General features: G+C 48.4%; 1 protein-coding gene across 4 annotated transcripts in view; it reads right to left on the bottom strand.

Annotated features, from left to right (window-relative positions):
- SGMS1 (sphingomyelin synthase 1) overlaps nt 1-25,946 on the bottom strand; it is a 96,680-nt gene that overhangs the window by 38,403 nt on the left and 32,331 nt on the right. For all 4 annotated transcript variants that reach the window (XM_017832711.1, XM_017832709.1, XM_017832708.1 and 1 more), the window contains exon 2: nt 23,728-23,845. The gene's annotated coding sequence lies outside the window, so the exon portion shown is untranslated. The remainder of the gene's footprint in view (nt 1-23,727; nt 23,846-25,946) is intronic.

Genomic DNA, 25,946 nt, shown 5'->3' with positions numbered 1-25,946 from the left:
GTCCTCTGACCTCCAGTCACGGGGCTGCTCCCTGTTGCGACAGCTCTGAGGGATCACACACACCCTCCCCGTGACTGGAACCTGTAAAAAAGGGTGGCAGGAACAGCACTGGGATCCCCACACGTTCTGGAGGTCCACTAGGACATGGGATCTCTGGCTGTGGGTGAAGGGAGTCTTCACTCCACGCCTGGACACTCCTGTTGGCCAAGCCACACGAGCAGCTCCTGCAGTTCCCATCTAATCTTTGTCAGTGGATAAAATCCACCACTTTTGCTCATCACATGTGCTTCCCTGGGCTGCAGGAAGTGTCCAGCCTTCTGCTCCTCCTGATCCAACACTGTGGTTGACCTTTAGATCCTCGGAGAAACACCTGGATTTCCTCAGGGGTGGTTCTGAATACCTGGCACTTCTCCAAAGGCCAGAGCAGAGGAAAACACAGTGCCACACTGGAATGGCAACTCACTCCCTCACAGGGGATGTGCAATCACACACCCAGTCCAAAGCAAGTGTTTAATCCCTCATTTTAACCTGGAAGAGTGAAGCTTTCCATAAAAGAGAAAAACAGAAACAAGATACTCTTTTCAAACTCACCCATTCAACTAAAAGGACATTTTTTCACAGGGCAGGGCGTTATTCCCAAGTGAACTGCATCCCACATCCAGCTGCAGCACTGCCAGCTTGGGAAGTGCCACCCCTATTCTCTGATCCACTTATTTTGTCCTCTGAGAAGCCTCATTACCCAGGGGTGTTAAAATCCTCTGGTTAAGGAAGTCGCTGCCTCAGAATGCCAATTTGGGTGTATTTCCTCCAAACCCAAAACTTCAACCCAAAGGCCTCTGATTACAGATTGGTTCCTCACCAAGTGCTGTAATGGGACACAGACTGGTGTCCCACTGGTTTTTCCATCGAAACAGTTAATTCCTTTGCTATTTGCCCCACACCTTGCTACAAGGCTGCTGGGTTTGCACACCAGCAGTTTGGCACAAATCAGGTGCTCTGGCTTCTATAAAGCCCTTGACAGACCAAGCTGGCCATTCCCAGGGACATGGCATGGCATGACAGATGCCAGCTGCTGTTCTCACCCAAGGAGCAACCAAGGACCTCCCAGGGAAAAAGCCTTGCCTGGTTAAAGTATGGCTTTGCTGATGCTATCTCTGGCTCTTCAAAGGAATTTTTTACTAATCTGAAAGGATCTAAAGGAAACAACACTTTCCAGTTGAGCAAAATTAGCATTTCAAAAAAAAACAAAACCCAACCAACCAGAAATAAACTCAGCCAAAAACCAAAGCAAGAGTTTACACAGGATGATGTTTCCCTTTACACAGGATGATGTTTCCCACTACAGGTCAACGCCAGGGCTCCCGGGCGTGGAGGGGGCTTTTTCCTGCCAAACATAAACTAAGTCTGCACATCCTGAGTAGTTGTTTGCACATCACCCCAGTCACACAGGGCACAAAGCACAGAGAAATCCACAGCTCCTGCTGGCACCTCAGCAGGATGTTTATGATCCCAAACACCTGACCAGCACCTGCTGCTCGTGCCAGGAGGGTCTCTCTCACACCCAGGGAGCAGAGGCCACTCAAAGACTCTAAAAGATGGAACATGAGCCAATTATTGACTGATCCCTGCCTCCAGCTCCCCTTTTTCCCCTCTGTCTAACTGGAAGTCAATATTCACAGGTTAAACAGCCCTGACACACCCACCTATCCAACACCTTTCTCATTAATATGCAAGATGTGGATTAATATTGCCAAGCAGGGCTTCAAATATCCACTTCCTCCATCCCAAGGACAAACAGAACACAACAGAAGCAATCAGGAGCTATTTGTGAGGGTCACAGGGTGTCGTATTCCCAAAATCCTTGGGAATTTGGTGCTTTACACATGGGGGAGCCGTGTGATCCCAACATTTCAACACACATCCTCTTCTTGGGACTTCAAGTGCCATGAGTCACCTGGGTTCAAAATATGACCAAGTGAATTCAGAGCTGAAAAGAAGAAGTTATGCTCCGGCAGCTGGAGGTATTAATCCCAAAAGGCTCATTGGGGAAGCATGTTTATATGTCCCCTTCTGCTCATCCCAAAAAAGGGGGAACAGACAGAAATGCCACCATAGACGTGGGCTAGTTTAGGTATAACTAATAATAATAAAAAAAAAAATCTATAAAATCTAACTGTGCTTTTATCAGCCAATGATCAAAGTGCAATAAAAACCATTCTTAACACCTGTTTTCAGGCACTGGCCTGTTATACCTTATTTTTATAACCCTGACCTTCAGTCCAATTTATTCCTAAAAGATGTTCAAGCATCAGTTCTGCATAAGCATTAAAAATAAGAGCCTGCTCCTTCCACCAGGACCATTAAAACCTTCCTTCCTAACACATATATCCCCTCAAAAATTCAGCACTCACTGAAATCCCAACTCATAACATTTCTTACTTTCCTACAAGCACCTGAATTACGTGTCTTTGACTACAATGCCAAGCACTAACTTGAACAGGGACCTGAAAGAACTTCATCCTGCTCCTATTAAAGGGACCTCTTTAAGATCCCTTCCAATTCAAACCATTCTATGATTCCGTGACACCCTGCTTCCTCTTGGGTCATTCCTGGTGGATCACCCAAATTCAGAAATAACTGGAGCTGATTCCATGCAAGTTACATGGGGCAGACGTGGATATCCAACTGTGGATACCACCACCCTTCCTGTGCCTTTGGAATCCTGAGTCAAGGACACTGCCTGTTTCTTTTTAAGTACCTCTAACTAATCCCATGGGATGACATTATTGGGATACTCTTGTGCTGCACACTATGATTTTGGAGAGTAAAAAGAGATTAGTTTCCTCTCCATGCACACCAAAGAACACTAATCCAGAACATTTCCACAGAACTTCCACAAAGTTGTGTTTCGTAGCAATCACTGTCAGAGGTTTCACCCTGCAAAGAAGAGTTCACAAAAATACAATTCTGTTATGAGCTAAAAATATCTGGTAGGGAGTACAACAGGGTGAAGGTAAACACTTGAATTTTCTAGAGAGGTACACTTGCTTTCTTCCCTGTTTATTTATGCAGGACTCTTGGATTTGCTCAGGGATTGGCATTTCTGCAAAAATCCAGTGCTCAAACATGCTCAGCTTCACACTGAGCCCTTAAAAACCTTGAAGTGTTACTTTCTGTGTCTTCTGCAGCTCACAAGCAGCAAAAAGTAGCAAATGCAGCTTCAGACCTCAGGACATCAGCCTTTACCCAAAAGTAAATGCCCTTAAATTTTGCCAACTACCCTACAAGCACAATACAGATTATTCAGTCTACACCTTTATAAAACTGTCATCCAAATTATCTGAGATTCAGACCAGGCACGATAAGAACGGAAAGGCTGGGGAAGTTTCAGAGCCAGAGCTCTGAATTGCTTAGAAAGCTAAAGATAAGTCAAAATTCAGCTTTACTGTAATGCAATCACAATATTTGGGGAGGGAGAAGGCAAAGCCTCTCTGCATCACCTGCTGAGGGGGGACAGCGACCCCCGAGCTCTGATGCTGTGCCTGCAAGCAGCTGATGGATTATTAAAGAGCCCTTGTCCTCAGCCTGGAGGCTTTTCAGCGACTCATTTCACAGGTCCTCCCTAAAATACCGCCCCGGTGTTTGACACCTCCACCCCCAGAACGAGCAGTTCACGGTTTTGGGGGGGGTGTTTGTCACTGCATTAGTCAAACAGAAAAACGCCCTTTACCTTCCCAGGCTTCCCGTCCTTCCTTCCCGGCTGATGGTTTTCTGTCGCTCTCCAGGCCTCCCTTCTGACCAAGAGGAGGAGAAAGAACCGCTTTATCCTGCAGGTTTGGTTTCGCTTCGGCTCAGACAGAGATTTTTTTCCAAAGCAAACACTCCTGCAACGTCACCAGGGATATAAATAGCCAGAGGAGAAGGAGGGAGAAGCAGCCCTTCTGGAGAGACTCAGTTACATTAGGAAAGACGTAAGTAGGGGGAATATCAGACAGAAATAAAGCCTTTATTTTCCTAAAGCTACATGCACAGCGTCCACTTGAGCACTACAGCCAGGTCGAGTGAGCCAAGAGAAATATTGCAGCCATCTAATAATAGGGAGGTTCTCCCACATTCCAGGCTTTTGCCAGGAGACGTGTGCTATTCCTGCTCGGCAGAGGCTGCCATCCTGGCAGCTCACACACACTGCTCAGTGTCCAGCTGAACTCCAGGAAAGCCTGCTGTACTCACCCACCCTAAGGCAGGGACACAGGCATGGCAGGGCCTGCAGGGTGTTTGTGCAGAGAGGCCGTGGCTGCCCCATCCCTGCAAGTGTCCAAGGCCAGGCTGGATGGGGCTTGGAGCAACCTGGTCTAACAGAACATGTCCTTGCCCATGGCAGGGGGTGAAACTTGTGAATCCTGAAGGTCCCTTCCAACCCAAAGCACTCTGTGATTCCATGGATAAAGCCCTGACACCATTTTTGGGAGCCTGCACCCCTGGGTGCCTCTCTGAGTGCCCTGCAGGCAGCACAGGAAAGGGGCAGGAGGTCTGACTGCACCTGCAGGGCTCCAGCCTTTGTGATCCCTGAGACATGGTGAGATAAATCATACCCCTGGCTGAGCATCTGCATGCACGGGTCCTTTAGGAAGACCAGGATGGTGCTCATGGGGGACTTCCACCGCCTTGGTATCAGCTGGAGGGACAACACAGCACAGCAGAAACAACTGAGGAGGTTTCTGGAGTGCACTAATGACATGTTCCTAACACAGGTGATCCAGGAGCCACAAAGGAGAGGGGCTGTGCTGGACCTCAATCCTTACAAACAAGCAAGAACTGGTCAGGGATGCCAAGGTCCTTGGGAAGCCTTGGCTGCAGAGACCATGAGATGGTGGAGGTCCGGACTTGGAGAGGAAGGAGCTGGGGGAAAAGGCTCATCATAGCCCTGGACTTTAGGAGAGGAGACTTTGGCATCTTCAGGGATGTGCCTGAAGAATCCCACGGGCTACAGCCTTGGAGAGAAAAGGGGCCCAGAGGAGCTGATTGATACTAAAGGATCATCTCCTCCTGGTTGAAGGACAGTCTATCCCAACAAGCAGGTGATCAAGCTGAGGGGGCAGGAGCAAGGAGCTCCTGATCAGAGCCAAGTGCAAACTGCAGCAGGTGATCCAGAAGGAATCTGGGAACACTGATCATGCAGAGAAGAAGCTAAGAGAGCCAAAGCACATCTGGAGCTGAATCTGGCAAGGGATGTGAAGGGCAGTAGTAAGACCAACCTTCAGGATCTACAGGCCCCTGAGACCACAGGGAAGTCCAGACAAGGAAGATTTACCCTTAGTAGAAGAGGATCAGGTTAGGGAACAGTAGCCTGGACACACTTCAGCCCATGGGACCAGATGGGATGGAGCCAGGAGTGCTGAAGGAGCTGGCTGGTGTCATTGTGAGGTTACACTTGACCATCTTTGAACAGCTGTGGTGAGTAGGAGGAGCTCCTGACGAGCAGAGGAAAGCAAACATCACTCCTGCCTTCAAGAAAGGAATGGAAATGGATCTGGGGAACTATAGGGCTGCAGCCTTACTTTGTACCTGGGAAAGAGCAGCTAATTCTGGAAAGCACTTCCAGTCACTTCAAGGACAAGAGGGTGATCAGGAGTAGTCAGCACGGATTTATGAGGGGGAAGAAACCACGCTTCAGCAGCCTGACCTCCTCCTGGGATGAAACAACTGCCTCGGTGGATGAGGGGAGTGCAGAGGACATTGTCTGTCCTGGCTTTGGCAGGACTTCCAACACTGCCTCTTTTCACACCCTCAGACAAGCTGGGAAGGTAGGGACTGGCCAAGGGGGCAGTGAGGTGGAGGGAGAACTGGCTGAATGGCCCAGCAGGTTGTGGTCAGTGGCACAAAGTCCAGCTGGAGGACAGACACTAGTGGTCTACCCTGGGGTTGATGTGAGAGCCATCGCTTAACGTCTTTGTTAATGACCTGGACGATGTGCAGAGTGTACCCTCAGTGACACAACACTGGGAGGAGTGCCCAATGCAGCAGAGGGTCACACTGCCACTTGGGTGAACTCGGACAGGCTGGAGCAAAGGGCAGACAGGAACCTTGTGGTGTTCCAATAAAGGAAAGGCAAAGTCCTCCCCTGGGGCAGAACGACCCCAGGCACCAGGACCGGCTGGGAGCCGACAGACTGGGAAGCAGCTCTGCAGGCAGGATGTGTGGTCGGGGATGACAACTGGCTCCCAGGAGCCAGCAATGCCCCCTCCCAGCAAAGACCACCAGCATCCCAGGCTGCACTGGGAGCAGTGCTGGCAGCAGGTTGAGGGAGGTGACCCTTCCCCTCATCACTGGTGAGACCACTGCTGACGTGCTGGGCCCAGCTCTGGAAAAGACACGTGGACAGACCAGAGAGAGTCTGGCAAATGGCCCAGGGCAACCAGCTCTAGGTGACCCTGCTTGACAAGGGTGGCTTGGACAAGATTACCCTCTAGAGATGCCCTCCAGCCTCACCCAGCCTGTGGTTCTGGGACCACTTTGCTGTTCATTTTCCCACCCCAGATACGATTCATAACAGACACAATTATTCAGAAGCAGTGTCCAGGCCCTGCCTGAGGCACTGCCCAGGGCACAACCCCACAATGTCACAGCGCTGACAGATCCCACACCAGCTCAGCAGGAACAGCCCCCACATGCTGTATCTCGCTCTCAAGGCTAAGATTCGGTTTCCAGCACTTGCTAACTCGCCTTTGCTATGGTTTGGCTCAAATTCTGCTTTCTCAGTGTGACACGGGGGTCAGACTGGGAACATTAACAGCGCCGTCAGGAGGTGCTCCATCATCAGACTCCCTGGGATTACCAGACTCCTTAAAGCTCCCTTACAGTCTCCATCTCAAGTTTTTCCTCCTTTTGCCTTTTTTTGGTTTTTCTTTTTCTAAACATCACCTCTTAGATGAATATTTTAAAAAAGCCCTCAGCTCCACAAATGCTCTGTTATCACCTCTAAAAACCAGAGGATGATTATCCTCTTTTACAGCAAAGCAAGACATGGATATCCTCTAGGTTTACTAGCTAAAATCTTCCTTAACTTGGTAGATAACTACTTGTAATACCTGAAATCCTCAAGTTTTTCATTCTAAGGCCAAGAGATAAAGTTGTAATTTTTTTTAAAATCTCTAACATTCCCTGTTCCCACAGTCTGGCAAAAAGGCAAGTGGGAGCCACGAGCAGTGGAGGGAAGTACAAAACTGATCCTACCTATTCAGATTTCACCATAGAAAGGAGAGACAGGGAAGATTACGTGCAGAATTAAGGTTTCTGTACGAAAGCTCAAGATAAAACATGTTTCTACCCAAGCGTTAGCGCATTTGTCTTGCCTGGTTCTCAGTTTAGCACACCTCCTCCTCCTTTTCCTCTCTTTGCAAATAGAGTGAGCAGGCTGGGGGCTGAGCAGGGAGGAGAAGAGTACAGCTGAGATGGGCCGTGGCAGCTGCCAGAGATGTGGCCACAGCACTCACGGTGTCCTCACCCAGCGCAAAAAAGACACCACTACCATTTTAAGCTGACTCGCTGCACGTGTTTGGTCGTGGGGATTTAAGGCCATCCACAATTCTGGCTTCTTCCCATGGGTGTTTTCCAGGGTTAGCCTGAGAGAGTTGAGGCTGTTCAGCCTGGAGAGGAGAAGGTTGTGTGGAGACTTCACAGCACCTTTCAGAGTCTGAAGGGGCTACAGGGAAGCTGGAAAGGGGCTGTTCATTGGAACTGGTGTGACAGGACAAGGGGGAATGGCTTCCCACTGCCAGAGGGCAGGGAAAGATGGGATATTAGGAAGAAATTCTTCTCTATGAAGGTGGGGAGGCCCTGGCCCAGGTTGCCCAGAGAAGCTGTGGCTGCCCCTGGATCCCTGGAAGTGTCCAAGGCCAGGTTGGATGGAGCATGGAGCAACCTGGGCTAGTGGAAGGTGTCCCTGCCCATGGCAGGGGGTGGAATGAGACGTGCTTTAAGGTCCTTTCCAACCCAAACCATTCTGGGATTCTGTGAATAGGTGCACGAAGAGGCAGCCCTGAAACAACAGGAATTCCCTACACTGATCTCCTGGCCTGCACAAGGGCTTAGATTCTCAGCTCACTCACAGTTTTGCCTTTAAAAACCCCACAGCTGTGAACATGAAGTTTAGCCCAGCATCTCCGAACATCAAAGCTGCTCATCCTAGGGAGGCAAATGAGTTGCTTTACACTTGCAGCACTCTCAGCACACAACAAAGCCCATTTACATGGTACTCTTCTCTTGGGCAGCATAAGCTTCTGTTTCATACTGAATTAAACCCAATAAAGCAGAACCAACCAAACACAGAAATAACTACAGAATCCTCTCTGGACTTGCGAGGGAAAAGAGAAGCTGCTAATTGCAGCCTAACTGAGCTCCTCACTGCCATAAAAGCATTAGCAGCCCTGTCTCTGTAATATGCATCAGCACAGGCTTCCTTAAATCAGGCATCTTTGGTTCTCAGCTGGTGTGGCAGCACCCCCAAAATCCATCTGCCCCATCAAAGAGGGAAGATTGGTTGTTCTCCACAAGCGAATCATTCGTGGTTACTCCCCATCAGTTAATCTGCAGCTTCATCTCCCCACCAGCCTGACCAAGCCATCCAATTTTGGCTGTGGGCAACGGGGAGCAGCCTCAGAGAGGGACTGTTTATATGGAACAGTGCCAGGAGCTGCTTTAATGAGCTCTGCACATTTTCCTGCCCCAAGGCTTGTAACAGAGCCTCTACATTTGTGTTTCATCTTCTTGCTGCTCCTGCCTGGCACTCAGATTATTTCCAAGGAGCACCATGCAGCAGGTTCCAGGGCTACTTACTGATTAAATGAGGCATTTGGGTCCAGCCAGGAAGGGTTTGTACATGTTACCCTGCTGTAATGGGGTGGCTCCTCTACAAGAGACACATTCCAGCTGTAGGATGCCAGCAGACTGCATTTGGCATCGCAGAGCAAACAAAACAAGCAGGGAAACAGGGGTCCTGCACGTCCAGCACACCACTGAGATCCACCCAAAGGAGCCTGTGACGCTGCAAAGCACAATAATGAACGTCTGGCTGCAGTTCCAGGGGGATCATGGCTACTGGAGAAATAAAACCAAAACCACAGGCACACACACAGGAAGAGAAAGAAAGAAGTATATATGGGAACAGTATAGCAGTGGGGAGGGAGCCAGGACTCCATCCTGCTCCAAAGAAGCACATTTGGAGCCTGGATGTTACACCTCAGGCAGCTACAACCTGTTCCCCAACGTGTCTTTTCTGACTGGTCCTGAATCAAAAAAGCATAAAGTGAGGTGCAGGGGACATCCTTACACCAACCCTGAGGGTGTGAATGATGACAAACAATAAAACCAACACAGCACAGCCAGAGTTTCATTACAGAATCATCCAACAGGAACCTCAATAGAGGTTTGGGTCGTTCATCTACTGACAGAAGTAACAGCCTTCCTTCCTTAAATACACCTCAGACAGACACAGCAGTTCCTTCTCCTGTTAAAGGGAGGCTACAGGGCTTTCTGTGATCAGTGAGGTTAAAAACTTGACAAGATTTCAGCAGAAAAGACCTTCATTATTCATTAAATACTTGTAATATTGACTAGCTGTTAATACAGCTGAAGACTGTATTTGCTACACCACTAACTAAGGGCAAATTCAAGCTTCCACATCAATCATCTCTAAAACAGACAAGGAAAAAACTCAGCATCCCAAAATGGACCACAGCTTTTCAGGGTTTTCAGTGCTAAATGAAAGCTGACTGTAGAAAATTCCCTTGCAAGTGTTTATTATTCTAATTTTAACCTCAGGATGTTTTTAGGGCCAGTGAAAAACAAGACCAAAACCCAAGAGACCAAATAATGCACACAGGGATTTTCTCCTGCCTGTGCTAGTTCAAAAGTCATTCTGAGATGCAGAGGGTTTTTTCTTTTATTTTTAAATCACTGTTTAACCTCTTGGACTGGAAGCATTAAATTACACCACAACATCAGACTGGACTGTGCAAGAAAGCAAGTCTCTTAGAGAGGAAGGGACATGCATTCCCATGGGAAACAACACTTCCCAATATAAATATTTCACCAGTATCCACAGTGGGAAGCAGAAAACCCTCTTTTCCTTTGCCTTTCCACGGTGAGGGGTGTGGGACTCCAGGAACACAAATACCTCACAGCAATACACTCTCACCCAAGCTCTTCTTCAGCCTCACACAGGCTCCACCAGTTCCTTCCCAGAAAGGTAATCCCTTAGCTGCAACCAGACACCCCTGGGGTGTGTTCTGGATAGTTACCAAACCAAGAGGATTAAAAAAGAAAACCAAAAAACAAACAACAACCAAACAGCAAGAGTCAAAACTGGCCAGTCCCTGGGGCAAGCAGCTGCCTGCAGGGATAAACTTCACTTGCAGACAGCACCATGCTGGTGCCAAAAGGCTTTCCCCAGGAATTCTGACCTTTATTCCTTGGCCAGCCTCATCCAGCGAGCAGCAGGATGGCTGGGTCTCAGCTCTGGCACTCCTGGCTGCACTAGAGCCTGTAGTCTTCTTCTAAATCATCATCAGGCCAAGTCACACATGCAGAATTTACCTTCCCTCTCCACTCTACCAGCTCACCACACACTGACAGGGCTCCCATAAGCTTTCTACAATCCACCAATCCACCTTTCTACACCTTCTGTGGTCGACAGGCTCTTCAGTTGGATCCAGATACGATGTGCTGCTTGTTTTGTTCCTTGTGAACTCCCCTATAACCTTGTCTTCCCTCTGTGTCAGAGCTGTAGTTTGGTTACTGACACCACAGTTGGGTTTGTTTTGAGGGTTCTCCCCTTCCTTTGTGGTTTTTTTTCTTAATCCATAAGCCTACGTATCCTTAGCTCCAAAAATAGAAAGTCATAGCAGACAAAGACCTTCCAACACAGCAAAAAAAACTTAAACACATCATCAATACAAAAGCACTTTCTCACACAGAAGTTCAGAACCTCAACAGTACCATAATAAAATGCAATAATAAAACCTTTAAAGGAACCCAGGTCAATAGACACAGTGCCACTTAAGTGACCTGTATGACAAGTTACAGTTGTTTGTTGGGGGAAGAAGGTGCCACCTGCTCACAGCATTTCAGATTCAGTCCCTCACTCCAGCTCCAATCCCTGTATTAACTGAGTTTGCCACATACCACACTCCTCCTGTCCCCAGCTCCAGCTTTTCTATCTCCTCCATCTGCAGTTTCCTCAGGTGAGCATCTCTGTTGTTCAACAGGTCTAGGACTTTTAAGCCGTGTTGTGGGAGTATTTTGTGTAAGGTAATATAAAGAAAATAGCTTATTGTTAACCATTTCCAGACCAAGAATCAGCATTGGAGCAGGTAAAAGCCATTGCAGGCAGCTTATGAAACATAGCTGATGATGTGAGCAGGAGGGAATGCTGGAGGTGAGAGGCATAGCCAGTCAGGCTGTCACAGGGAAAAAGGAGAAACCCAACTTGCAAGGCAGCTCATAGTTTTTAAATCTTATCTAGATGAAACTATGAATCCAATTATATACTTATTAAATATTCCACACTTACTTACAATGATTACAATGGCAGAACATCAGGTTACAGGGTAACCATTGTCTGATATTGACCCCATGGCCATCCAAATCCCAGAATCATGGAATGGTTTGGGTTGGAAGGGACCTTAAAGAACATCTCGTTCCAAACCCCCCTGCCATGGAAGCAATCAGTAACTGGAAGACGGGCCAAGGACTTTTTCTAAGCAATTTATGCTTAAATCATCATAAACCATGCAAAAAATTCGGGGAAATAATTAAAGTATGACTCCATAGGCTCCTGCTGATTCCTGCTGCAAACAGGTTTGTTTTATCCCTGCAATTCCAGAGGAGGGATTTTTTTCCGCCACCACTTTCAGCTGCCACAAGCAGGCTATTGTTTGGATTTAGCCATGCAGCAGCACTCCTGATGCAAGCCCACAGCTAAGGCAGCACTGTGGAACCAAAATGGAACAGGAGGGAATTCAGACTGAGAATTCAGAACAGATTCCTACTAAATACCTCTTTGGAGCAGCACGAGATCCTTCCCCTGCTTCGGCACAGCCAGGGAAGCACATCAGAGAAGTCCTGCAGTACTTCCCAACATCCAGGTGCCCGCAGGGATGTGGTGGATCAGGTGGCAGCTCAGCAGCAAGTTCAGAGCAAACATCCTGCACATTAACTGCCCCAAATCCAGGCAGCCCCGAACCACTCTGGACGTCCCTGTGCCTCCCTGGCACGCAAACACCACTGTCCCATCCTCTCTCTCGTTCAAAAAGTGACCCCAAATCAGCTGGACACACCAGGACGAGTCATCTCTGTGCACTGGCACCTTAATTCTGAAAACTCACTCCTGCTCCATCCCTGGCAAGGGGAACCGAAATGCAGTGAGCTCACTCGTAGCTGAGGCAACAGCAAATGCAAATCCTGCCAGGCTGCAAAACTTCAGTCTCCTCCAGTGCACGGCAGCTACATATGAGCAAAACCACCTTTTTTTCCCCCCCACCCCAAGGATAAACTGGGCTTCTGAAAGCTCTGCCCTAAAGCAAAAAATCCAGCTGGCAGGGCAAAAGTTAAACCAGCCACACACTGCTTTAGCTGGGCTTTAATGTGCAGAGAAAACGGAGGCAGAAAAGTTTGGGGACAGGATGCAAGAGGTTCAAGGTCTCCCATGTGCAACTGCAAGGGCTCTCTACTCGCTGTTTACACCTGGGGAGGAGCTGCTCTATTTGCAGCCTCGAGTTTCAGGCTGCCCAAGTCATACCACTGCTGTTTTAACACCATGAAGTTACAGTGCATAGACAGGCACAGAAGGGAAACGGATTTAATTAATTTAAATCAATTCTTTCCTGTGAGGGTGGTGAGGCACTGGCACAGAGGAGCTGTGGATGCCTCAAGGCCAGGCTGGACAAGGCTTGGAACACCCTGGTCCAGTGGGAGGTGTCCTTGCCCATTGGCAGGGGGTGGAACGAGATGATCTTTAAGGTCCCTTCCAACCCCAGCCATTTTTGATGTCATGATGAACTGACCCATTTTTCAAAAAGTAATCAGAATTCTAAAGAATCAGCACATCTGAATGCAAGCCCACGAGCTCTTCTCGGGAAATAAATTGGATATTTCTAATGAAGTTGCAGGCACTAACTGCATAGAACAATCAGGGGTTAAAAACAACTCGTGGGGGTGGTGAAGAAAGGAAAGAAGAAGAAAAAAAAAAAAGCCTCACCTAACAAATTTCCAGCTGCAAAGCCTGTGTGAACTTCAAGACCTGAATTGCAAATTGAGCTTTGGTGAGAGTTTTAACTCTGCTTGTGGTTTGCAAAAACTTCTCAGACAATATCCTGAACGGCAAACAGAGTGAAAAAGCCCCACCGATAGCACTTCGAGAAGTTTGGGTGGAGAGCTTCGAGATTTCTGGCTCCGGTGGGGGCTGGTTTTGGTGTGGAGCGGGGGTTGTGTGGTGTGTGCTTTGTTGGGCTGTTTGTTTGGGGTTTTTTAAAGGGCAATTTGGGTTACCAAGTGCAAATCATTCCCAAGGCTGGAAACAGTGCAACCTAACCTTCACCTATTTATGAGCAAAGCAAATCCAATCCCACGGGCAGGTTATTCTATCTGGGAGCAAAGCAAAGGAGCTAAAAACGAAGGAAAGGGAGAGTTACCATGGGATACCAGGATGCGTCACTTCTCTTGGCTCTCTTGGCGCCACGTGACATCTGAGCCGTGAGTGAAGAACTCAGCAGATGGGATAGGGAAAAAAAATGTAAAAAGGTCTCTAGATTATAGCAAAGCTTAGGCTTTAAAATCTACTGCTTGGGGCTACAGAAATAGAGGCAAAAATATTTATCTATAAACCAAACTATCTGTCTATAAATCTATTGCTGCCGTGCAGTAAATACACGCTTTTCCTTCCAACAATCATCAGCATCCACACTTTTCAGTTCCTAACAGTAAATTTAAGTCCAGGCACATCCAGAAATACTGCCCTTGCCATCTCCAGCGAGAACTATCACTTGCCTTTCACAGGAGGCAAAGCAGGTCAGCAGTTTGCAACTTGCTCATAAATACAGAAGTAGCCACTTGACAGCAACAGACACGAGCAGTTCAGGGTTCAAAGGAGATCAGAAGAGGGATAAATCACTTGGAATTTACTCTCAAAGTTATCACACAGGTCACCAAGTCCACGCCTTGGGATGGAGCCAACTAAAAGGCTCTTCTGATTTTCAAGGTATCCCTGTTGAGTAGCTGTTGGGAGTGACCTCCACACTCTCACCTACACTTGAATTTTCACCCCACTCAGTCCAGTATAAATTCTTAAAACACCTCCTGCTCCGAGTCCACACAAAATCATGCAGTGAGTGGTTCAATGTTTGAGGGTTTTCCCCCCCTCTTTTTACAGCTGCCAGTCTCTTTCTAGCATACCAACACAGCTCTGATTCAAAGGACATGATTCCATCTCCATCCTCCTCCACCTCCCAAAGCCTCCTAACACCCACATGCTGCTGAACATCAATATCTTCAGGGAAATTCACTCCTTTCATAAGCCAGCCAAGCAAACCACCTCCCTGTAGTAAAAAGTGACACAGAGCATGAGAAACCTTCACCCTCCGCAGGTGAAGGTGCAATCCCAGAGTTCCAGCTCTACCCAAACATTACCTCACGCTGAAAATCAAGTTTCCAGGGTAAAGTTGGAGCCCATCTGTCTCCAGGGCACCACAGTAACCTGATCATTACCCCAGGCATCAGCTGGCACACTGCCACTCCAACCCACCCGGCTCCCAGCACGCTCCTGGGAGCTCCAGACTGCAAAACTTCGGTCAAGGAACACAGGGAATCAGCCAGGACACCTGCTGCAATCATCTGCTCCTCAACACCAGCTTGTTATCACCTGAGTCATTTGCTGTTACATGGGAGACGAGATATCCTGCCTTGCCTTTGCTGCTCCAGGTTGCAGCCCCTGCATTCCACAAGTCCGTGACATGGCATCGGAAAACAGCCCCGTGTATTTATGACCTCCAAAAGGAAGTTCCAGGTTTCTACAGACAGTTCAACACATATGAATCACCTTCTTCAAAGGCACCTGGGGAGAACAACCCCAGGGACCAGCACAGCTTGGGGGGACCTGCTGGAGAGCAGCTCTGGGAGAAGGACCTGGGGGTCCTGGTGGGCAGCCAGCTGTCCCTGCCCAGCCGTGTGTCCTGGGGACAGGGAGGGCAGTGGGATCCTGGGGGGCACCAGGGCAGGGAGGGGATCCTGCCCCTCTGCCCAGCCCTGGGCAGGCACATCTGCAGGGCTGGGCCCAGCTCGGGCTCCTCAGCACAGCAGGGCCAGGGAGCTCCTGCAGCGGGGCCAGCGCAGGAGATGCCCAAGGGATGGAGCAGCTCTGGGAGCAGCAAAGGCTGAGGGAGCTGGGGCTGTTCAGCCTCCAGAGCAGAGCCTGAGAGGGGCCCTCAGCCAGGTCTGGAGGGGCTGCAGGGAGGGGGCAGAGGATGGAGCAGGCTCTGCTCGGGGGGGCCCAGCAATGGCACAAGAGGAACGGGCAGGAACTGATGGCCAGGAAGTTCCAGCTGGACAGGAGGAAGAACTTGTTGGCTGGGCAGTGACCCAGCCCTGAACAGATTGTCTGAAGTGTGTGAAGTCTCCTCCCTGGGATATTCCAGTCTCATCTGGACACACTCCTGTGCTCTGGGCTGGCCCTGCTGGAGCAGGGAGGTGGGACCAGATCCCCACTGTGGTCCTTCCAGCCTGACCTGTTCTGGGATTCTTCAAAACATTGCTTTAATAACTGTTCCCTGAGCCAGGAGTCTTTAACAGCCATGGTTGGGGTTTATCCAGCCTCCTTTGAATATGTAACCTTCCAGCAACATTCCTGCAGCAGGGAATACCACAGAGTAACCAAACCACCAAAACAAAAACATCACCAAAAGAACAACACTGCCAAAAGGAAAAAACTTTCCCTTGTTATAAGCTCATGCTTCCTTGTTTTTTTTCCAGTGAGGAAGGCCTGGGTACAGTCATCCTCTCTGGAAGATGCAAAGCTCACACTCCCATCACATTCCTCTTCTCACTCCCTCCCTTCACCATCATTTCTTCTCCACACTAAAGAGTCAAAGTTTATCTATCTCCTTTTATACAACAGGTGCTCTGTGCCTTTGATCACCTTCAGCATCCTGTGCTGAACCTTTCTCTTTCTGAAGACAGAGAATTCAAGACACAAGGAATCATGGAGAAAAAGGGTTTCTTAAAATTACTTTCTTTTTACAGCAGCTTGTTCTGTTCTCTCCTACTTCACTAATAATATTTGTTCATTCACCAGTTTGACTTTGCAGCTATTTGCAGTGTAAGGATCTCCAAATTCTGTAAAAAAAGCCTCCCAAGAGCAGAACAAAACCCCAAACTAATCATGTTTTTGCATCCTGACAGTGTTGTGGAAACAAGCATTAGGCTTCAGAGACAGGAAAGAGCCTAGAAAGTGCAGTAACCTCTAAATTTCTCAGTTCCAAAACTTCATTTCCACCAGAGCAGCAGAAAAAGGAATTAACCACAACCTTCTCTGTGCATTTGTCTTCCTCCACACATCTCAAGCTGTTCGTGCTTTGTAAAAAATTCAAATAAATATACATATACACGTACACATTTTGGCCATCTGTATTTATTTCTTGACACAGCAGCAATAAAAGCGAAGTGCAGAGAAAAAACCCTGGTTTTTATTAGTAACTGACTGCTGCTTAACAGCTTCACTGACCTTGTAGCACACATCTGATTTCTTACCTGCCTTATGATTTTCATGTGGAAACAGCACCCAACTGTGCCATTAATACTCACAGTACACCCAGGGGCAGAGCTGTATCCTGAAACTCCTCCTGGACACAGATTATTCCCCCACTCCCCCGTTTTCAGCACCTCAAACTCCTCCCAACACGGGATGACAACACAGGTTTGCTTTAAGTCCCTTTTCACTCCACCTCAAATTACCACACAGAAGCAGATGCCCCAGTCCTTCAGGGTTCTGAGCAGAAAGCTCACCTTGCTTTGAGCAAGCCGAGGTCCTCCCCAAGCTCAAACACAACCTCGTGCTGAATATCACCGAGGATGAGAAACACCAATTAGAGAAACAGCAGCTACAACAGTGACTTGCCTTATGTCCTTTATAAACAGCTTTTAAACTGCCAGGTACAGCTATGAAGGAGCTGGAGGCAGGAAGAGACCCCCTCTAACTGCTGACAGGTAGGGTTATTTGAGCTTCAGCACGAGCATTTGAAGATGAAAGAGCACAAGCAGGGTACTGAAAGACAACTGACAGCTTGAGGAATACACACTGGTTTTCAAATCATTCCTGTGATGTAGGATAATGTTTATGATCACAGCATTCACTGGGAATTAGAGCATCCATTTAGCAGCAGGTTTGCCTGATCAACTGTCTGGGGACTTCAAACACATCAGCAAAACTGCACAACTGCAGACGGTGCCTTTGCAGCCTCGGTGCTCAGTTGAGAAGCTTCACAGAAGACCAGAAGATGAAGAGCAAGTCGAGTGTGCACCTGGTTCCAGGCAAGCTGCCCGTTGTCCTTGCTGACTGCTAAGCCCAGACCTGTTAGTCCACCTCTGCCTCACCTCCAGTGCTTGACTCTGCACCTCCTGCTGGCTCCAGTTCAATGCTTTCCAGGCCAGGTCACTGTTTTTGGAGCAGGCAGAGTCTGAGGAACCAGCACTGGCAGGGCACTTGTGCTGTCAGACAGAGACCACCAACACCTTTAGCAGGGGGCAGGCACAAGCAGCTGCATCAGCTAATCTGGAGCAGCAAGAGCATTCCCAAAACACGTGGAGCAACCTGGATAACACACCCTAATAACAGCAGCAGCATTTGTGCAAAGCATGGCCCTGGTCTTTCTGCCACTCACCTTCCAGGATGTGCCCCACGGCTCAGGGAGCTCCCAGGGCTGTTATTCCCATGAGCTTTCCAAGAAACTCTTTGCAAAGCTTGGGGAATTTGGTGATGTGTCCACGTCTGGAGACTCCACAATGCAGGAAAAGGGCAGGGAGGCCCCTGAAGCAGGAGCACGCTCTGGCCAGGAGGGTATTTAAGTCTGCCTGGGTGTCTGGGACACACACATGACATGAGTAGATGGGACAGGCACACAGGACTGGTGACAGATCAAACATCCTCTGCTGGGACTACAAAAACCCTCAGCATTTTAATTACCAAATTATTTCATCCATCCTTTGCTGTGTACTTATCCCTACGGAGCAAAATATGTTAAATGTAACATTTTGTCTTCCCAAGGAGTACATGGAAATCTGTCAAAACAGTTGCTGACAGCCTTTCAACTACTTACTGGGAATGGGGACAGCACAGGCCAGGAAAAAAACCTTTTTGATTTCATGCATCTTGAAAACAGACAGAAACATTTCAGGAATGAACTGCAACAAAATACCTTGTGCAATAATCCCAATAACCACATTATCTGCTGAATAACAAATGAAAACAAAAATGAAAATAAATAAAGAAATGAAACCATGCAGTCGGTCATTTCAAAGAACTGCATCTTCATTAAAATAAATGAACTAACCAGTTGGTGCTTGTCCAGAAAGAGAGAGCTATTTAACAGAATCCCAGAACAGTCTGATTTGGAAGGAACCCTAAAAATCATCTCCTTCCAACCCTTATGGGCAGAGACACCTCCCACCAGCCCAGGTTGCTCCAAGCCCTGTCCAACCTGGCCTTGGACACTTCCAGGGATCCAGGGGCAGCCACAGCTTCTCTGGGCAACCTGTGCCAGGGCCTCCCCACCCTCACAGGGAGGAATTCCTTCCCAGTATCCCATCTAACCCTGCCCTCTGGCAGGGGGAAGCCATTCCCCCTTATCTTGGCACTCCAGGCCCTTGGAAATAGGATTTCCATGTTTCTTGCAGGCTCCCTTCAGGCCCTGGAAGGCCACAATCAGGTCACCCCAAAGCTTCCCCTCTCCAGGTTGAACAATCCCAACCCTCCCAGCCTTTCCTCCCAGCAGAGCTGCTCCAGCCCTCTGATCCTCTTGGGGCCTCCTCTGGACTGGTTCTAGCAGCTCCATGTCCTTGTTGTGCTGTTCCCAGGGCTGGAGGCAGCTCTGCAGGGGGGTCTCACTGAGCAGGGCACAGGGTCTGTTGCATCCCTGACTGAAGTTGGGGGAAAACAACTGATTAATAATGCAGCTTCCCAAAGGGCACAAGCTCCAGGAGAGCTGCCCTCACAGCCTGTGGCTCCTGGGCTGCAGCCCCAGAGGATGCCCACATACCCCAAAAGCTCAGCCCCTCAGTTTGAACACAGCTCTGCTGATTGCAGAGACACCAGACAGAAACCAGAGAGCAAAACAATATTAGAGCTCAGTGAGATGGTGAATCCAAATAAACAAGACATTTTGAACTATTTCCAGCATGACTTCAGCACAAAATAACATTTGCACGTCAATGTAATAGTTGATGTTTTAACTGCATGCTAAGGGAACAGTCACGTACAGCATCAGCTGCTCAGCCTTCAAAGGGAGCAAAAAGAGCTGCAAAAGAGCTGTGCTGTAGTTCAAAGCCTTTCAAATAAAGGCTAAATTCATTTACATTGAATCCTCAAGCACTTGAACCCAAGTAGAGCACGGCCTGTCCCATCCCCAGACATCCTGGGGAGGTGACAGTGACACTTGAAAAGAGTCGGGATGGCACCAACCATCAAATCCCAACTGAAGCCTCATGTCTGCGAGACTCCAGGGGTAAAAATGAAGCCAAGGCCAAAAGGAGCACAAGCCAAGAGGATGCAAAGCAAGAGGGAAAACCCATTTTGTCTTTGAAGCCCTGTGAGGACCAGTGAGCACACCCTGACGGGAAATCCTATTAACTGGGGCCCCTAAGCTATGAATCAACCTCAGAGTCAGCCTGGGCAGCCTCGGGACAAAGGAACAATCATCTGCTAATTCAGGGGACAAAGCTGAAAAGGGAAGGTTCCTTCTTCAGGTTAAGGATTAATCATCATCAGGTACAGCCTATTTGCTTTAAGTGCAGTCACTTCCTGCCAGCACATCCCTGCCTTTTCCAAGAAACAGGGGAGCAGCTCCGTGTCTGAAGGCAAATGAATCAGGAGACAAGATTGAAATGATCAACAGCAGCCCGTGTCTGAAGGCAAATGAATCAGGAGACAAGATTGAAATGATCAACAGCACCCAGAACCAGCCAAGCTATTTAATAAGCAGCTAGGAAATGTACCAAAATCCAACACAATCAAGCCAACAAACTGAACACAGGGAACACACAGTCTTTGCTCCAAAATTCCATTAGACTTTTAGGTTTGGGTAAGCGCCACGTCCAGTCCTTCTCTGGACACCTCCAGGGATGGGGACTCCACCACCTCCCTGGGCAGCCCCTGCCAAGGCTTGACAACCTTTTCCAGGAAGAAATTCTTCCTGATGTCCAAGCTGAAGGCTGGTAGGAGTCCAACAGGAGCTGAGGAGGATGCCCATGGTTTCTCAGAGTGTGAGGATAAAGCCAGCAGCAGGTTGGCCAGGTAGTGCTGGAAAAGGTCTTCCCAGTTGTGTGCAGAGGGGGAATAAGGCAGTGCTTCCACTGGGATACTTCAACCTGTCCCCTCGAGGGGCCTCCTCAGTCAGCAGCAGCTTCAAGCTCAGGCTTGAAGCTAAGCAAAGGTATCACTCAAAAAGTCAATGTCACAATGAACTCAAGGCCTACAGGACACAGAAACACTCTGCAGTCACATTCAGTTCTGTACATGATTCATATATTCCCCCCCAAAGGTGTTTATCCATGCACAAGACAACACCCAGAAACCAGTCACCACTTTTAACAAGATTATTTGACATTTCCCAGGGTGCTGGTTTTTTGGTGGTGGTGGGTATTGGGGATTTTTTTGGTGGTGATTTTTTTGTTCCTTTTCTTTTTAAACATCTGCTCTAGCGAACTGCTGCCCATTTAATTGGGAAATCTGACTACTGAGTAAGTCTGCACTGGAATTTACTTTTAACCATTCCAAGCCCTTGCTGCATTCACACACATTTCTATTTCTGCACAAGCAACTTAAGCACCAATACTTTCAAAAGACAGCACAAGCACCGAGGCCCTGTTCCCGTGGAGCTAAATTTGGGAGGTATAAGCACACCTGACTGTAACAAGCTTAAACAAAAATCACTGAGACACAGGAACTGAGTTCCAGGCACAAACCACTGCTTTGCAGTGCTCTGTCTGCTTTACACAGCCACTGTTACCCTGTGATTACACAGCAATCAGTGCCTGCTTTGCTCTCTGAGCCCTGGGTTTCTGCTTCAGAGCCACTGAAATTTAAGTTTTAAGAGAGAATTCAGCAAGCAGCTCTAGCAAGCACATTCTGTGCCAGGAGAAGGATGAGTATATTTATATAACAAAAGGCTTCCTGGATTATTTTAAGGCTTGAGTTTTGCAAAGCGAACAATTGAGGAAAGGGATGTTTTTCCTTTGTTTAAAAAAATAATACTCGTACCAAGAAGAAAGACAGAAAGAAAGGGGAAAAAAAAAGCCATTGAAAAGGCAGCAGTGTCTTGATATTCTACTATTTGAGATCCCTGCATCTCAGCAAAGAGTCATCCATGTGCTTTGTAACCCTGAGTCCAGAACATATGTTGCTGAATACTGAGATAAATACACAAAAATCAGAGGTCCCAGACACCAAGGCACCAGCAAGTGAAAATCTGCACATAAATGACAACCTGTGCCACAGAATTACAGTATCACTAAGGTTGGAGGAGACCTCTGAGATCCTGGAGCTCACCCTGTGCCCGATGCCCACCTTGTCCCCCAGCCCAGAGCACTGAGTGCCACGGCCAGGCCTTCCTGGGACACCTCCAGGGATGGGCACTCCAGACCTCCCTGGGCAGCCCCTGCCAAGGCCTGACCACCCTTTCCAGCAACAAATTCCTCCTCCTGGCCAACCTGAGCCTCCCCTGGCACAGCCTGAGGCCGTTCCCTCTCCTCCTGTCCCTTGTTCCCTGGGAGCAGAGCCCGACCCCCCCCGGCTCCCCCCTCCTGTCAGGGACTTGCAGAGCCAGAAGGTCCCCCCTGAGCCTCCTTTTCTCCAGGCTGAGCCCCCCCAGCTCCCTCAGCCGCTCCTGCTGCTCCAGCCCCTTCCCAGCTCCGTTCCCTTCCCTGCACACGCTCCAGCCCCTCCGGGTCTCTCCAGGGGGACAATCCCTGCCCTGGCCAAAGGGCACAACCCAACAACACGGACCCCACAACATTCACTTGGAATCTTTTCCAAAGCAGTCTCTTGCACTGCACCTGTTGATGTTCAACCCCGATTAAACCTGCATTAAACTTTAAGTAACAGATCACTCCATTATTCACCATGTCTGTGTATTGGTGCAGAGCAAGCAGGAGCTGAACCAACGCAGTGACAGCAGCTTCTGGTGTCTGCTAAAAGCATCTTCTGCTCTTAATATTGATGTAGCTGAAGGAGGGTGGGGAAAACACGAATTTTGCATGACTGCTTAAAACAAGCCTAAATATTACAGTTTGTCTTGAACCACTATGACACAGGTGCAGCTTTCAGGAAGCAACAGCTCCAAAAACCTGCTCAGACCAATTCACCTGACCTGCAACAGGCAAAAAAACCCAGTTCCCTCAATTTTAGCGGCGCTGATGTTCAGCCACAGCATTTTTCTCACTATTTTTGGTGGTATTTCTGTGGAAAAGCCACTCAACATCTTGATTAATCAACCCATGAGATCCAGATACATGGAGCCCTGGGACAGTGACAGGAGAGGGGCTAAAACCAACTTTTCCAAAAAACAAATTTGCTCAGGGCACCACAGGAAAAAAAATCACAACTGCATCAGGAACAATCACAACTGAAAGCTGCTTTTCTGCTCTGTCTCTCACCACAGCCTCTCAGAATCAGCCAGTTCAGGTTTATTAATATTCCAAAACACTCAGGGGAAAAGGCAACAGCTTTCCCAACTAGGAATGGGAGGCACAAGGGACTTTGTTCACTCAGTGTGCTGGTCACTGGTCACACAAACCAATAACAGCTTTTAAAACACATTCCTTCTCAAAATTTCTATGCCCAGTAGCTCCACTTTTATTTTCTGATTTTTACTACAGCTCTTCAATCGGTCACAGGGCTTTCCCAGTAAGGATCAAACCCAACAAAACCACGACAAATCTTATGAGATGCCTTTCAGAAAATCCTCACACAGCTTCAAAGGATTATTAAAAGAGAAAAACATAACTACATGCAGCAAGACAGGGCATACACCCCATTTATTTTATCTTTGCAGGTCATTCATCTACGTCAAAGCCAGACCTGGGAATGGAAAACAGGTATTCCAGCCACCAGTCTGGTTCTCTATCCAGTATATCACTCCAGTTTCAACAGCCAAAGGGGCAAAGATTTCCTTATAAGTAGGGTTTGGGGAGCATTTATCCACAACCTACATCTTCTCAAGTTTTGCTCTTAGTTATCTTTACCTGGAAGCAGGAAAAAGGAACCAATCTAAGTGATCTTTCCATTGCCTTTCCCTAAGATTTTACAATTTAATACCGGAGTGTGACGGCCTGTGTCATATCCAAAAGGAAATGGATATCTGCCCACCCAAACCAAGAACTTGCCCAAACTCAGGTCACAGTAAACAAAGTACTGAACAAACACACCAAAAACACACGTGCTTGAAAATGCAAAGCTCATTTACTCACCTGGAATTGCTTTTCTACCCAGGGCACTCGATGCATCAGGTCAGAACTCGTTATGAACGTGAGAGTCGAAGCTCAGGAGACCTGCTGCTGGCTGCTTCTCCCAGAGGCACGAGAGTCACTGTTAAAAAACCCCAAACAAATAAAAATAAGGACATGTTAGGAAGCAGAGCTGGCAGCAAGCCTTCATCAAAGCATCAGCAGTTGTCACAGTGTGAAGATGACTTCAAGGTCCACTGATAGCTGGGATATACAGGAAAGACCACAGATGGTTTGGGTTGGAAGGGATTTTAAAGATCATCCAGCTCCAACCCTGCAAAGACACCTTCCACTAGACCAGGTTTGCTTCAAGTCCCATCCAACCTGGCCTTGAGCACTTCCAGAGAAAGACATAATTTTAAAAATAGTATTTCCCAAAGGACTACCCAGTAATAAAGAAGATCCTTGTGTCCAAACAGGTCTACAAGCAGCTTTCTTTGGGTCTGAAGGAGGGCTGAGGTGCTTCTCATTCCACTCAGTGGCATCCACTACTCTCCACACACACCAGGCTTCCCACAGAAGTCTGTCTTGGATATAGGCTCATTTTCCTGCCAGCCTATACCTGGCAAGAGTGGTTTGGATGGAACACCACCCCAGGAACAATGTGGAAAATGGAGCTATAAGAAACGGGCCACTGACCCCCTGATGTGGCTTCTGCTCCCACAACGGAGCAGAAGCATCTACAACATCCAGAGCACCTTCTCCTTCACTAAAGGAACAATCCAGCAGAACTCCTGGGACACACACTGCCCCATGGAGCATAAACTGAAGGAATAAACCTCAAGGTGTGTTTGAAGGGAGCTGATGAAATCACCCTGGCTCTGAACACAAGATGTTTTGCTGACAAATAAGCTGATGCAGGGGGAGTGAAGGAGGAAGGTTGAACGCCTTTCCTGACAGTCTTCAAGATAACCAAGATCATTCACAAAAGAGAAGAAGCACCTTCACTGAAGCAAACCCAAAAACTAAAAACCAAAATGCACAGGGCCAAAATCCTCAGGTGGCAGCACCCAAGGAACAGGTTTCCTTCCACCCCTGTTACCTCTTGCACAGCTAAACAGAGCCAGCAGCAGCACAGAAACCACTCCATCCTGCCACTGGGAAGCAAATCCACTCGCCATCCAACCCCTCCAGCTTCCAAGAGAGACAAAACCAGGACAGAAATTCAGAAAAGAACCAACCCCTTGCACTCTGTAGGGTTCTTCCAATTAAACCTTTACTTTCAGATAAGGGAAATCCAGAAGGTCTCCCTGCTCCATTCACATTAGCTAGAAAAGTGCAATTCATCCATTCCCATTCAAACCCTAGTTGGGGAGGGAGGGGGAATAAATAACTCTCATTGTGCTTGCTGAAATAGAACCAAATCCAACTGAGTGGCTGCCAGGAAGCAGGCAGCTGGAAGCACGGCGGTCCTGCTTTCCCGGACTCCTTCTTAGCTATGTTTAGGATTAATTGGAAATTTGCTTTTGGGTTTTGCTCTGCAATCTTGCCTCATCTTCGAGATTAACCCATCCAAGTGCTTCGGGAAGGGTGACACCAGGTGCACCCCCCAGCCAGACGGCTCGTCTGTGCTCCAGGCTGGAAGTCAAACAGCTTTTGTCCATGGGGATGGAGCCAGGGCACACTGCCAGCGGATGAGCCGGGCACTGAGAGCCCTGCTGTCCTCCTGCAGCACTGCAGTAACATAGGCTAGTGTTGATAGAACCCAAGAGGAGTTACCCATCCCATGAACACCCACTAGCAAGTCTTCAGGACACGGGAAGGCCCCGTTTCCATCAGTGACTGGCTCTTATCTCCCAACAGCAGCTGCCCTCCCAAACACGTCACGTTCACTCACCCACCAAGTTTCCTGAACCCCCCCAAAAAACCACCCACGTGCCAAGAGCGTGACCCAAGGGAAAACCGGCCTGCTGTACCCCTCCCTGCACCCAGAGGGGATGCTCCAAACCCTGCATGCCCAGTATTCTAAGAAGGACAGTTCCCCCATTCCAAGAGATGCCGGAGCACAAACTGGCGCTCAGACGTGAACACCCACCCGGGATGAGCGAGTCATGAATCAGCTCGTGCTGCTGAGCACCACGAGATGCTCCACCCCAGCTGCAGCCTCTTCCTCTCCCTACAGAGCCACACAGACCCTGTAAGGACACGTTTCCTGCCACAGCCACAATTATTTCTGGGCCAGT

Source organism: Lepidothrix coronata, unplaced genomic scaffold (assembly GCF_001604755.1).
Source record: "Lepidothrix coronata isolate B3197 unplaced genomic scaffold, Lepidothrix_coronata-1.0 Scaffold204, whole genome shotgun sequence".
NCBI classification, from domain to species: Eukaryota; Metazoa; Chordata; class Aves; order Passeriformes; family Pipridae; genus Lepidothrix; species Lepidothrix coronata.
Note: the sequence above shows the minus strand (reverse complement) of the source record. Positions and strands in the feature narration are given on the sequence as shown.